Below are 14,673 nucleotides of genomic sequence, written 5' to 3'. Positions count from 1 at the left end.
ATAGATGGCTTCAAGATGGGGAATGGCACTAGTCAGTTGACCAAGGATGTTCAACACATGGGAAATGCAACCGGGGACGAGCTGAGGGACTATGCTGGTGGAGACGCGAAACTGGGCGGTCGGTCTTTTGGCAGCTAGGAAGTGAAACGACTTGGAAAATTTCTCGTTGTATGGTGTTCCGGGACTTGGTCTGTGAGCGGTGAGCAGTGAGCAGCCGTGTGCCTGGTGTGAACTCTTAACTTTTCGCATAAATGAGGTGGAGTATTGGATTTGTAATTCATGATGAGATTGTGAATGATTGAACTGTTTCAAATAGACATGCACTTGAGTGTAATAGTAATTCTAAATACGACCATTTTTGCTATTTGTTTGCTTCCTGAATAAACATTATTCTAACCATGTCACAACTGTGTGGCCTGCATCATTTACGGGTCGTTAATTTAGCTCCTATTATTATTGTTATTATTGTTGTTATTGTTATGTTCTATTAACGTTTTGTGTTTCATACAATTTTGCAAACTTGCGATCAGCCAGACAGTTTAACCAAAGGGTCACAGATGTCTAATTTAGGCCGTGTAATGCAACACGTGTAGTTCAAGCCCTAGACCAGTTTAAGCAAAGACATTTCGACGAAGAGGAACTGCATGTGAGCCTGAACATCTTTCAGATGTTAGTTCGCAATTCGGTGAGCATGGAATGCTCACACTTGCCTCAAATTACCCCTGATTGATGAGAAGCGTTAGACATGCATATGACAACATGACTGACCCATCTCCCAATGATGGACCTGTGGGACTGCACGCCTAACATGTGTATTGCTGTCCTGGCTACCTCTGCTTTCTCTTCCAGTCGTCATCAGATATCAGGTGTTTGGAACTTGGTACTGAATAAAACCTAAAGATATTGATCGATCTTCCATCCCAAGTGTTTCCCTGTCCTCACCTGCAACTGCTGTGGACCTCATGAGTAAAGAAAAGGGCATCATATAATAATGGACACTTAGAAGCCAAATTGAGAAGTGCTGGTTGTACTGTCTGGATTGACACAGCTGTCACAGTAGCCTCAAATAAGTGGTGTTATTGATCATAGATGACCACCACAAAGCAGATCATCATTGTTATGTATTTAAAAATACTTGTGGATATTTGGATAGTGTTGGTATGGTGTACGCCAATTAAGTGGGCAGGATTCCATGCTGACAACACATCTTTCTATGAAGTGATAAAATATACACTGAGGTGACAAGTCATGGAACAGTGATCTGCATACATGCGGATGGTGGTAGTACCATATACACAAGGTATAAAAAGGCATTGTGTTGGCAGAGCTGCCATTTGTACTCTGGTGATTCATGTGAAAAGGTTTCCAATTTGATTAAGGCCACATGACGGGATTAAGACTTTGAATACAAATTGGTAGTTGGAGTTAGATGCGTGGGACACTCAATTTTGGAAAGTGTTTCTGAATTAAATATTCAGAGATCCACAGTGTCAAGTTGTGCTGAGAATACCAAATTTCAGGCATTACCTCTCGCCACGGACAACACATTGGCCGACAACCTTCATTTAACAACAGATAGCAGTGCCGTTTTCATAGTTGTCAGTGCTAAGACAGGTGGCACTCTGTGAAATAACCACAGAAATCAATGTGGGATGAATGATGAATATATACATTAGAACAGGGTGGTGAAATTGGCATTAATGGGCTGTGGCAATAGATGACCAACTTAAGAGTCTTTGCCAACAGCATATCGTCACCTACAATACCTCTCCTGGGCTCATCACCATAATGGTTGGACCCCTGACTGGAAAGCCATGGCCTGGTCAGAAGAGTCCAGATTTCAGTTTGTAAGAGCTGATGATAGGGTTAATGTGGCACACATACCAAGAAGCCCTGGACCCAGGGTGTCAGAAAGACATTGTGCATGCTGGCAGTGATTCTGTAATGAAGTCGGCTGTGTTTACATGGAATGATCTGGGTCCTCTTGTATGTTTGCTTGGAGACAATATGCAGCTGTTGATGGACTTCATGTTCCCAACCAAAAATGGAATTTTTATGGATAGTGACACATCACATTACAGACTCGCAACTGTTCGCAATCCTGGAAAGTATGCATGAATAATTTGGCCACCCAAATCGCCCAGCAGTATTCCATCGAACATTTATGGAATGTGATAGAGGTCAATTTGTGCACAAAGTCCTGCATTGGCAATACTTCAGCAGTTATGGACCGCAATAGGGACAGCATTGCTCAGTATTTATGCAGGGGACTTCCAGTGACCTGTTGGGTCCATACCACGTCAAGTTGCTGCACTGTGCCTGGCTAAAGGATGTCTGATACTTCATTAAGAAATATCCCATGACTTTTGTCACGTCAGAGTATGAATAGCTCAAAAGACCATTTGGCATGTTCACTGACTGGAAGTGTTAAAAGCTGCATTTTCAAGTTCATTGTTGGAGGCAAGTGCACTCTACCAAGCTACCCTGATAATGCAATTTTAATTGTATCTTTGTTTTCCAAGAGTCTAAACATTGCAGTTCCTTGTGGCCAAGAGTATCAGGAAAGAGGTGGTCCTCCAACTCCCATCACCTCCTGTGTACACTTTCATTTAGTTTATTAGGAAAAGAGCTAAACCTAAAAATGTCTGTTTTAAACACTGTATGCCTTTCATGGGCGATGGGGATATATTTTAAGAGTATTCCAAAAGATTTATACCAGATCTAGTTAACTGAAATTTTTTAAACAGTGATGGTGTGGGAAATTTACTTTTTCTGGTAGATAACTAGAACTTCCCTGTTTGCTCATTTCCAAGTATGAACTTGACATAGATTTGTCTTTAAAAATGTGCTGAATAAATAAATTTTTACTGTAGCAGTTATCTGCTGCTGGTTTTGGTAAACAGTAAAAGGCTATGGACGTAGAACAGTTAACTGTATGAACTGAGACTATTCCTTTGTGCAAGTAGTAAAACCACCTATTGTGTCCACCAAACAATGTTAACTGCACTATTTTAAAGTTTTGATTTTACACTATATATGTCCTACGTGTGAATTTATATGCATGAAATACAAAAAAATTTATCTTTTAGTTGGGTGTACATAGCTGCCCAGAACTGCTTATCTGTATGTGTTTTGTATGGTGTTTAGTTTTGTTTCATCACATTAAGAAAAATTCTTAGTTACATTTTTATTATTTTCCATTGGACTAAAGTGTTCATTGTAAGACTCTCTCTGATGTTCGTGGCTTCAGGAAAAACTGGAGAATCTTTCGAATTACTCAATAGTGAACTGATAAAAATTGTTCTTAGATGCTTGATAGTAAATAGAGCTTGAGCTGATAATTACTTGAGACTTTAACATGTATTTCCTTGTGGGGTGTCAATTCATGATGCAGAAGTTAAGACATTGTAAAGCAACAAATTTGACTGTTAGTTGGTTTTTTGTGTTACCTTTATGAAGTAAATAACTGGCACAATTGTGAAATATCTGCTGTGCAGAATAAAATAAAACTGAGAAGACACCTAATGTGCTGTGTTTCTAATTTACACATTTTCAGTTCCATTTGAAATAATTTTCTGAAGTTTCTACTAAGATAAAGTACTTCAGGGTTGTTGCCCATCTGTGTAGTGAAGAGATAATTAGCCAATCACAGTTCATATTTCAAGAGGACCATTGTACTGAGATGGCTGTTTACTGAGTTCCCAACAATACTTCAAATGATAAAAATTACCAGTTGTCATCTTCTGTGATTTATCAAAGGCATTTGATTGTGTCAGTCAATATTCTGTTGGAGATGTTTTTATGGAATATGTAGTTCAGCACATATTCTTAAGGAAAATTTCAGAAATTTATCAAAGGCTGCATGAGGAGAAATGACAAGAGGAGTCTCCTGTTGTTTGACCTCAGGCTCACTATTATTCCTGTTCCTTGTTAATGCTATACAAAATATTATGTTATGCCATTATATTTGAATCAGGAGGCAGAATTGGTTAAGTTTGCAGATTATACAAACATTCTCTTGAATGAAAGAAAATTGTGTATGATGCTTTTGTAAAAGTAACAGACTGGTTTTACATAAATGGGCTAATTTTAAATTTTGAAAAAGTGCAGCTCATCCAATTTTGTAATGCTAGTAGTATCCCACCTACTAGCAATAAGAAATAATATAATTCCAAGAAATTAGGTATACAAATAGTTAGAACTTGAACTGGATAATCTATGTAGTAGACCTGCTAAAAGTTTAGGTTCAGCTACTTTTGCCATAAGAATAATTGACCACTTTGTGGATATAAAAAGCAGTAAGTGAACATATCTTGCAGTTTCTCATTCACTGATCTCATATGGTCTATGGGATACTATTCTGGTGTAACTGCTCATGTTGGCATAAAGTATTCATTGCACAAAAGTAGGTAGTTAGAAACATGTCTGGGGTTTACATTTGTACATCTTACAGGGATCTCTGTAAGCAGTTGGTGGAAGTATTACCCACAGCCTTACTGTACTACTCCTCACATATGAAATTTGTCAACAGTCCACCTGAGATTGTGATTAACAGATATTCTGGACAATACTACAAGAAAAAAATTAACATTTAATGAATTTTCGGGATGGAAAGGGATGTAATGTGCAGTTGTAAAACTCTTCGACAAATAAGATGTCTGGCACATATAGATTAAAGATGTTTCTCCTTAACTACTTCTATATGATAGAGGAATTAGTACATATGCAGAAAAAACTGTAAATGACCAGCATGTACACACACTTTGTTTTTGTCTTTTTGTATTATTCTATGGTTGTTAATTCGACATGCTATACATCATAATATTTATATGACCTATGGAACAGCTAACTTGGTTATATTTTGACACTTTGAATGATGAAGTGAAATGCCAATGAATATGTTATTGATGCTGTACGGAAGTAATATTTTGCGAGTTCATTTTCCTCGATAGGCAAATATTTAGTCTTTCAAATTCAGAAATGTTTTTTTTTTTTTTTTTTTTTTTTTTCATTTAACATAGAAAAATACTTGAGTGCAGTGTGTAGGATAATTTATAAGCAATGTTAGTTTCTTGTTGTGTGTTCTTTGAAGCATTATCCTAATGGACTATCAAACAGTTACGTTAAATAAGGATATGCTTAAAAAGTGGTGCATTGCTAACAAAGTGACCAGACCCTGCTGAACTGCAATAATCTGAACCTTCTAGTCTGTTTGGTGGGACATTTACTGTGCTAAATGAAGGGAAAAAATTCAGAAAATTAAGTAGCCAGGAGAGGAACAGAAAGGTAGTTTGCAAGAAATGATTTGTTTCGCTTCGAGTATAGCTTAACTCCATTAACTCATGATACAGATGCTTAAATTTCAGCCTTTACTGCTGTCTGCCAGTTACTTTCACCAACGTTCCAATAATAGCTTTGTCATTTTTCTTTTCCCCCACGATAGTGATACATCAATTTTATTCTATTGTACTTTCAGAACTTAAGTAACTGGAACATTAACTTTTCATCATGTGTTCCAGGTTCAGCAATCACAGTTCCTGATCTGCAGTGTCTTTTCTTGTGTAAGTAATTCTTATTTTGATTTGGTTGGGTAATGGGTAGAACAAAATGACAGCTTTCAGATAGTGTAAAAAATTGTGCTTTTAAAAGACAATAGAAAAAATTTTTGTTTATTATTTTAATTTACACCTTTATTCCATATCTGGGCAATCCATTGTTCAGATATTGACTTTTCCTAATTCTAAAAATCTAAAATAGTTTCAAAAGTGCCTATCCATTACTCTGATTGGAAGGAATCAGTTCCACATTGATAAATATTGAAAATGTTTTCTAACCATACCATTCATCTAATTTTAGAAAAAACTTTTGGTTTGAAGTCTTTGGTGCTTCTGCTTTTGGTGTGACAGAACGCATTTAACACAGGATGATGGACCAATCTGAAAGTAAGATTTCCTTTGGTTGCTTTGAAAAGATGTTTCTTCCACACATTTGAGCACTGAGCCATTGAAACTTAATTTTCTATTAAAGACATTGTATGAATGACCTGCACAGGAAAACCATGCAGAATTTGAATACTGTATTTTCAGGCAGTCTATGAACACTTCGCCAACAGTGTTGTTTTTATTCTGTCCCTTAAGAGTTGGATAACATTTCATTGAAAGTTGAATAATCAACATAATCTAAAAACCAGTGTAAGAAGCACTTGCTGTCACTGTACCATTGAATATTTAATACAAACATCCAAACTAATCACAGTGGAAACTCCAGGTTGGATTATCAACAATGTGGGGAAAGATAGATTGCTGTTTACTGTAAAGATGACACATTAAGTTGCACATTGGTACAATTAAGACACATACCCAAAGCTTTTGGCCACAGCCTTCATTAGAAAAAGAATTGTACACCATTCATTCACAATACAAGCAAGCACACTTCGTGAACATGACACCCAACTCTGGCAGCATGGACCAGAGGTGTGCTTGCTTGCACAAGTAAATAAAGTGTTTCTCTTTCTTTTTCCGATAAAGGTTGTGGTCAAATACTTCGTGTAAATGTCTTTAATTGTGCCTGTCTGCAACTTGTCATCTTTATTGCAAGTAGCAATCTCTTTTTGTACATCCAAAGTAATCACTTGCCAAACTGAGATGAATTGAAGTTTAGCCAGAGCCAAATTTTTAAGTAGAGACAAACTCCAACAGAACTGAACTACTTGTCATACAGCCTGTCAACGTGAGTTAAATTTCTGTTCTTCTCTTTGTCTTGTAATTTAATTTTACATTCAAAGCAACGTAAGACACATCATTCACTCCCCCCAGGCGGTCCAGAACTCTTTTGTGGATACGTGCGCAGCGAGCACGGGACCCCGAGCTAATGTGACCCTCCTTCCTTTCCGGGCTGCACACCTTCCTTTTCTGCATCCTTCCCTATCCCCCCCACCCCCCCCCCCCCCCCACCTTTGGCTCTTTCCTTCCCTTTCTCTCCCTCTGGGAGTATGGTTTGTGCCTACGTCCGGAGGCAGACGCTCGCAAATGTAACGCATTCTTCACCTTCTCTGCTTGTATGTTTTCATCCTTTCTTTGTCCTTCTCTTTTCCTTACCTCTTCTCTTTACCCTTTTCTCTGCTGCAACGTTTGAGACCTCTCTTCTTTCCTTTCCCTTTCTTTGTTTTTCCCTTTCTCTTTCTTCCTCCCTGTGCGTGTCTGAAGGCCGACCCACGCATTTTCGTGCGTAGCCGGTGCCGGGGTAACGCGTAATTCCCCGCACCGGGTAGACAGGTAGGACACGTACGTACCCCCTGGTAACGGCCAGGCCCAGGGAGGGGTGATTACCCGAGCTGATACCTTCTGAAAGTGTCGATTGGTCCCTCCGTCCATTTGTCGGGAGGTGTGACCTGAGGTGTGAACAATCACCTAAGGAGGAGTGCCCTCAGAGAGGGCCCCCACAAGGAAGGAGCGCGCCATCGGAGATGCCGGTAATCATGGGGGATTCTTCCGCAATGGTTTCCTCATCTTCCACTATGTCAGCTCACAAGCGTAAGTTCACTGAGTCTCAGCCACAGACAGTTCTTCCATTGTTGCCACAGTTCCTCGTTGTTTCTCGGTCTGATGAAGGTCACGACTTCTCCACGGTCAACCCTTTCATTATTCAGAAAGGTGTCGACGCAATTGCAGGTCCTGTAAAGTCTTGTTCCAGATTACGGAATGGCACCTTGTTGTTAGAAACAGTCAGTGCCCTCCAGGCACAAAACTTTCTGCATACTTCACTGCTCCACACCTTCCCTGTCCGGGTTGAAGTGCACCGCACTGTAAATTCCTCACGTGGAGTCGTTTATACGCGCTCCCTCGACAGATTGTCTGACGAAGAAATTCAGCACTACCTGTCTGACCAGGGCGTAACGGCTGTTCATAGAGTTATGAAAAGGATTGACACGAACATCTTTCCAACCCGCACTGTCTTCTTGACATTTGACAAAGTTCAACTCCCATCGAAAATCAAAGCAGGCTATGAGATAATTTCCGTTGGCCCTTATGTCCCAAACCATACCCGTTGCTATCGGTGTCAGCGGTTCAGTCACACCAGCCAGTCCTGTTCCAATCCGGCCAAATGTGTTACGTGTGGCAAGGATGCCCATGAGGGTGCTTGTCCACCTCCATCCCCTCGTTGGATCAACTGTATGGGTGACAACGCTGCTTCCTCTCGAGATTGCCCCGTTTTTAAAGACGAAAAGCTCATTCAGGAAATCAGAGTGAAGGAAAAGGTGTCAACCTCTGCTGCTCGAAAATTATTCGCCAGTCAACAGCCCACCATGCCTCAGATAGGAAAATACAGCACTGTCCTTGCTTCTCCTCTGCCAACAAAGGAGGCGGCCACGCAGACTTGCGACCTCACCTTTAGTGCCACGGTCGTCAGATCGGCCAGCGCAAGGATCGCCCGTTCAACCTCACCACTTTCGCCTGCCCATTCTATGGCTCACCCTTCATCAGGTTCTGCCAAATCTCAAGCCCAAAAGTCAGACGCCAAGATTTCGAAAAAAGAGCATACTCGTGAAGATTTTTTACATACCCCAACTTCACAACCATCGGTTCCTCCTTCATCTAAACATGTTTCCAAGAAGGCTAATAAGAAACCCAGTTCATCTCCATCTCCGCCAAGGCGTGTCTCATCTACAGCACCACCTGGCGGAAATCGCCCTCGGCCGTCTGTGTCGTCGAGGCGCACTGCTGGCGGCCGATCAACCGGCCGATAGCAGGTGGCAGGAGCTGCTCCTGAACAACCTATGGATCAGGTTCTTCTGCCTTCGGCGGAATGCCATTCCATGCTGTCGGTCGCAAGCTCTGAGCAGTCGTTGAGTTGACGGCAACCTTGGTCACATTCCTCCATTTTCTGTTCACCCTATGTCCATTATCCACTGGAATATCCGCGGCATTCAAGCCAATCGGGATGAATTGTCGATCCATGACCACTTTGTTCTCCCTCATTTTCAGTCTGTCCGATTTGATCTCCCCTCTGTTGAAGGCACTCCAGCCCATGGAGGACTCATGATTCTTCTCCATGATACTCTCCATTATCACCCAATCCACTTAAACACTTCCTTCCAAGCTGTCGCTGTCCGTCGTTCCCTTTCTGGACATACCTTTTCTCTTTGTACTGTATACATTCCATTGACCACACCAATGGCACGAGCTGATCTCCTTCATTTTCTTGGTCAGCTTCCACCCCCCTATTTGCTGGTTGGGGACTTCAGTGCCCACCACCCGCTTTGGGGATCTCCACATCCTTGTCCACATGGCTCACTATTGCTAGACGTCTTCCACCAAGCGGATCTAGTTTGCCTCAACACGGGGGTCCCTACATTTTTGTCTGCCTCCACGACAAATTTCTCTCATTTGGACCTTTCGGTCGGTACTGTTCCGCTAGCTCGGCGCTTCGAATGGTTCGCCCTTGATGATACACACTCGAGTGACCACTTCCCATGTGTCCTTAGACTGCAGCCTCAACTGCCATATATGCGCCCGCGACGCTGGAAGTTTGCCCAAGCCGATTGGACACTTTTTTGTCCCTAGCGACATTCGATGACCGTCACTTTCCCAGCGTCGACGATGAGGTCAAACACATTACCGACGTTATTCTTACAGCTGCGGAAGTTCAATACCACGCACCTCCGAATTGCCCCGGGGCTCCCCAGTTCCTTGGTGGAACGAGGCATGCCGTGACGTAATACGTGAGCGGCGACGTGCTCTTCGCGTTTTCCGCCACCATCCTACTTTGGCCAACTGTATCCGCTATAAGCAGTTCCGTGCGCGATGCCATCGCGTCATCCGCGATAGCAAGAAGGCAAGCTGGAAATTCTTTATTAGCTCATTTAACACCTTCACTCCCTCCTTGGAAGTTTGGAGTCAGATTCGGCGGTTACCAGGCGCGCCTAGTTTCTCCCCGGTCTCTGGGCTCACTGTCGCGTATGAAACGTTAGTGGACCCCGTCGCAATTTCTAACTCATTGGGTCAACACTTTGCTGGGATTTCGAGCTCTTCAAATTATCCGCCAGCATTTCTCCCGAAGAAACGTGCAGTGGAAGTGCAACCTCTTACTTTCTTCTCTCAAAATCGCGAAAGCTATAATACTGTTTTCTCCATGTGGGAACTCCAACATGCACTCTCTTCTTCCCGCTCCTCCGCCCCAGGACCGGATGGTATCCACATCCAAATGTTGCTGCATTTATCAACCCATAGTCTGCGTTACCTCCTTCGCCTTCATAATCGAATTTGGACCGACAGTACGTTTCCCAGACGATGGCGGGAAGCTATCGTCGTTCCTGTTCCGAAACCTGGAAAGGACAAACATCTCCCATCTAGCTATCGCCCTATTTCTCTCACGAGTAGTGTATGTAAGGTTTTGGAGTGTATGGTGAATTGCCGTTTAGCTTGGTGGCTGGAGTCCCGCAGTCTTTTAACACCTCCCCAATGCGGTTTCTGGAAGCATCGTTATGCAGTTGACCATCTTGTTTCTCTCTCCACTTACATTATGAAAAATTTTCTCCGGAAACGCCAAACAGTAGCAATATTTTTTGATCTGGAGAGAGCATACGATACCTGTTGGAGGACAGGCATCCTCCGCACACTGTTCTCTTGGGGCTTTCGAGATCGGCTGCCCCTTTTTCTTCACGAATTTATGGCAGAGCGCACATTTAGAGTGCGGGTGAACACTACACTCTCCCGTACTTTCTCCCAAGAAAACGGGGTACCCCTGGGCTCTGTGCTAAGTGTTGTACTGTTTGCCATTGCCATAAATACAATTACGGATTGTCTCCTTCCTGATGTCTCGGGCTCCCTCTTTGTGGACGATTTTGCGATCTTCTACAGCTCTCAACAGCCTTCTTGAACGACGTCTTAAAGGATGTCTTGATCGCCTCCACTCTCGGAGCATCGAAACCAGCTTCCGTTTTTCTCCCAGTAAGACTGTTGGTGTTAATTTTTGGCGACGTAAGGAGTTTCTTCCACCCTCCTTACATCTAGGACCTGTCAACCTTTTGTTTTCGGACGTCGCTAAATTCTTGGGTCTTATGTTTGACAGAAAACTGTGCTAGTCCTCCCATGTTTCCTATCTTTCGGCTCGCTGTCTGCGATCCCTCAACACCCTCCGTGTCCTGAATGGTACCTCCTGGGGAGCGGACCGAGCGGTCCTTCTCCGCCCCTATTGCACCTTAGTGCGCTCGAAATTGGACTATGGAAGCATAGTTTACTCCTCTGCTCGGCCGTCTATTCTTCGGCGTCTCGACTCTTTCCACCACCGTGGATTACGTTTAGTGTCTGGAGCTTTTTACACCAGCCCTGTGGAAAGCCTTTATGCTGAGACTGCTGAACCTCCGCTGTCCAATCGGCGAGCAGTCCTTCTGAGTCGTTGTGCTAGCCATTTGTCTTCCATGCCTGCTAATCCAGCCCATGACATTTTTTTCGACGCCTCCTTTGATGTAGGGTATGCAGGCCGCCCCTCCTCCTTACTACCACCGGGAGTCCGCTTCCGTCAACTGCTCCATTCTCTTTCCTTCCGCTTTCCTAAAACCTTCTTGACAACTTGGGGTACAGCACTGCCTTGGCTCCGTCCCCGGATCTGCCTGCTCCGTGACCTTTGTCGATTTCCCAAGGATGGTACCCCTTCACTTGTTTATCGTCGGGCATTTGCTGCTCTATGTGCACAAATGAAGGAAGCCACATTTATTTACACTGATGGCTCGAAAACATCGTTAGGTGTAGGGAGTGCCTATATTGTTGGCGACACCCCAAATCGATTTCGGCTTCCCAACCAGTGTTTGGTTTATACTGCGGAGCTTTACGCTATTCTCCAGGCTGTCCAATACATCCGCCGCCATCAGCGGATACAGTATGTTATCTGTTCAGATTCTCTCAGCTCTCTCCTCAGTCTCGAAGCTCTCGACCCTGTCCACCCTCTGGTCCACCGGATTCAAGACTGTCTGCACTTGCTCCACCTGGGGGCGTCTCGGTGGCGTTCCTCTGGCTCCCAGGGCACGTTGATATCTATGGAAATGAGGCGGCCGATACAGCGGCCAAGACTGCAGTCTCTCTTCTTCGGTCAGCTATTCGATCGATTCCCTTCGCCGATCTACGGAGCATTTTATGTCGTCGTGTTGTTCTTTTATGGCACGCACATTGGTCGACACTTCCTCATAATAAATTGCGGGACGTGAAAGCTCTTCCCTGTGCTTGGACCTCTTCCTCCCGAACGCGTCGTTGGGAGGAGGCAATTTTAACTAGACTCTGGATAGGGCACTGTCTTTTTAGCCATCTACATCTTTTAAGCGGCGATCCTCCCCCACTCTGTCCCCACTGCTTTCAGCTGTGGACGGTAAGTCACCTTTTAATTGAGTGCCCCTATTTTAACCCGTTATGCTCCCGTCTACAGCTATCGCCTGATATATCGTCGATTTTAGCAGATGACACGCGCTCAGCCGATCGCGTTCTCGAGTTTATTAGTGCGAGTGAAATGACGTCAGTCAGTTGAAGCTTTTTTTGGGGACAACCAACCCCTTTCTGTAGTGGATTTTTAAGCTTTCCTTCTGCTTTTAGTTCCTCCAATTTTTTGAGTTTCGTTCCCATTGCTGCTGGTTTCCATTTTCGTTTTTTACCGTTTCCTAAGTCACGGACCGGGCACTAATGACCATAGCAGTTTTGTGCCCTAAAACCAAAACAAACAAAAAAAAGAGAAAATCATTCACTGCACATAATTTTAATGGAACAAGATCTTATGGGAAGTGTAAACAATGGAAACTCCAGTTAGAATATCAACAAAATAAGGAAAAGATAGTGTCCAATCACCATAAAGACGACATGCAGACAGGTGCAATGAAAAGACAATTACACATTAAGCTTTTGGCCAAACCCTTCTTCTGAAAAGCAAATACACATCATTCATTCACACATCACACATACATGATAGCCATCTCTGGCAGCTTGGACCACAATCCTGTATTCACCTAACCAGAAGTCCTGTTCCTCCTGCAACTGGCCTTCATTAATTCCTACTATATCTAACTTCAAGCCATTCATTTCCCTTTTTCAGTTTTTTTACTTACTTGTGAGATTAAGGGATCTAACATTCCACACTATTATGTGTAGAATGCTGGTTTTGTTTCTCTTGATGTCATCCTGAGTAGCCCCTGCCCGTATATCCAAATAGAGAACTATTTTACCTCTGGAATATTTTAGCAAAGAGGATACCATCATTTAACCATGCAATAAAGCTGAATGCCCTTGGGAAAAGTCACGGCTTGTAGTTTCCCATGTTTTCAGCCAGTCATCCAGCCTGTTTCCCCTTTAACTACTGCCCTTCAGGAACCCTACATTTGTCTGGTCTCTCAACAGATAGCCGTCTGTTGCAGTTGCATCTGTGGTATGGCTATCTGTATCACAGTAGCATGCAAGACATCCCACCAGTGGCAAGGACAAAGGTATATGGTTCCATAACTTATGTAACAGAAAATGTAAAAATCTGTCTAATGAACTTTGTAGGTGCTGCCAAAGGGATGGAAATATGACCAAAAAAGTACACTGTTATAACAATTGGTAATAAGCTTAAATTTGTTGACAAATTGAATCCGCAGTGGGGCAGTGTTCATTGGGAAATGGTGCTCTGATATCTGAAATGTTTTTGGTGTTAGAGCTGCACAGCTATCACTGAAACAATACAATTAACACTGTGGAGAAGGGCAGCAGTGGGTGGAAAGTGGATTTACATGAAAAGTTAACCAACTGGTAAATGCAAATGGCAACTCTCCAGAGCAGATGGCTATTGAATAAAACACTGGTGGACACAATTGAGGCACGTGCATGTACTCATGGGCTACACCAGTAGATTAACAATGCACCCTAAGGCTGCATGTAGGTTTTAAATGGAAGCAGACATGCTGATTCTGTGACATCCTTACAACATATAGAGTTTTGTATTCTGGGTGTCCTAATTGAGCACATCACTTATTTCCAGTACCAACGTTTCCTTGCAGAGTGGGTGTATTTATCAAGGTCAACTTCCCTGGAAGAACACTACTACTCCCGTACAGAATGACTAAGAACCAATTCCTCTCTAGCAGTATAGAACAATGTCAGATTTTTGTAGAATTTGTCTCTCTTGTATTATTAGTAACTCATACAGGGTGTTTCAAAAACTGACCGGTATATTTGAAACGGCAATAAAAACTAAACGAGCAGCGATAGAAATACACCGTTTGTTGCAATATGCTTGGGACAACAGTAAATTTTCAGGCGGACAAACTTTCGAAATTACAGTAGTTACAATTTTCAACAACAGATGGCGCTGCAAGTGATGTGAAAGATATAGAAGACAACACAGTCTGTGGGTGCGCCATTCTGTACGTCGTCTTTCTGCTGTAAGCGTGTGCTGTTCACAACGTGCAAGTGTGCTGTGGACAACATGGTTTATTCCTTAGAACAGATGATTTTTCTGGTGTTGGAATTCCACCGCCTAGAACACAGTGTTGTTGCAACAAGACGAAGTTTTCAACGGAGGTTTAATGTAACCAAAGGACCGAAAAGCGATACGATAAAGGATCTGTTTGAAAAATTTCAACGGATTGGGAACGTGACGGATGAACGTGCTGGAAAGGTAGGGCGACCGCGTACGGCAACCACAGAGGGCAACGCG

The 14,673-nt window shown here is 43.0% G+C and overlaps 1 protein-coding gene across 3 annotated transcripts in view; it reads left to right on the top strand.

Annotated features, from left to right (window-relative positions):
- Nucleotides 1-14,673, top strand: part of LOC124717112 (synaptosomal-associated protein 25) — a 414,314-nt gene that overhangs the window by 52,194 nt on the left and 347,447 nt on the right. For all 3 annotated transcript variants that reach the window (XM_047243852.1, XM_047243834.1, XM_047243842.1), the window contains exon 2: nt 5,520-5,561. The gene's annotated coding sequence lies outside the window, so the exon portion shown is untranslated. The remainder of the gene's footprint in view (nt 1-5,519; nt 5,562-14,673) is intronic.

The sequence above is a fragment of the Schistocerca piceifrons genome, chromosome 1 (genome assembly GCF_021461385.2).
Source record: "Schistocerca piceifrons isolate TAMUIC-IGC-003096 chromosome 1, iqSchPice1.1, whole genome shotgun sequence".
Classification (NCBI taxonomy): domain Eukaryota; kingdom Metazoa; phylum Arthropoda; class Insecta; order Orthoptera; family Acrididae; genus Schistocerca; species Schistocerca piceifrons.
The sequence above is the reverse complement of the archived record's forward strand: the minus strand, read 5'-3'. Positions and strand labels throughout refer to the sequence as shown.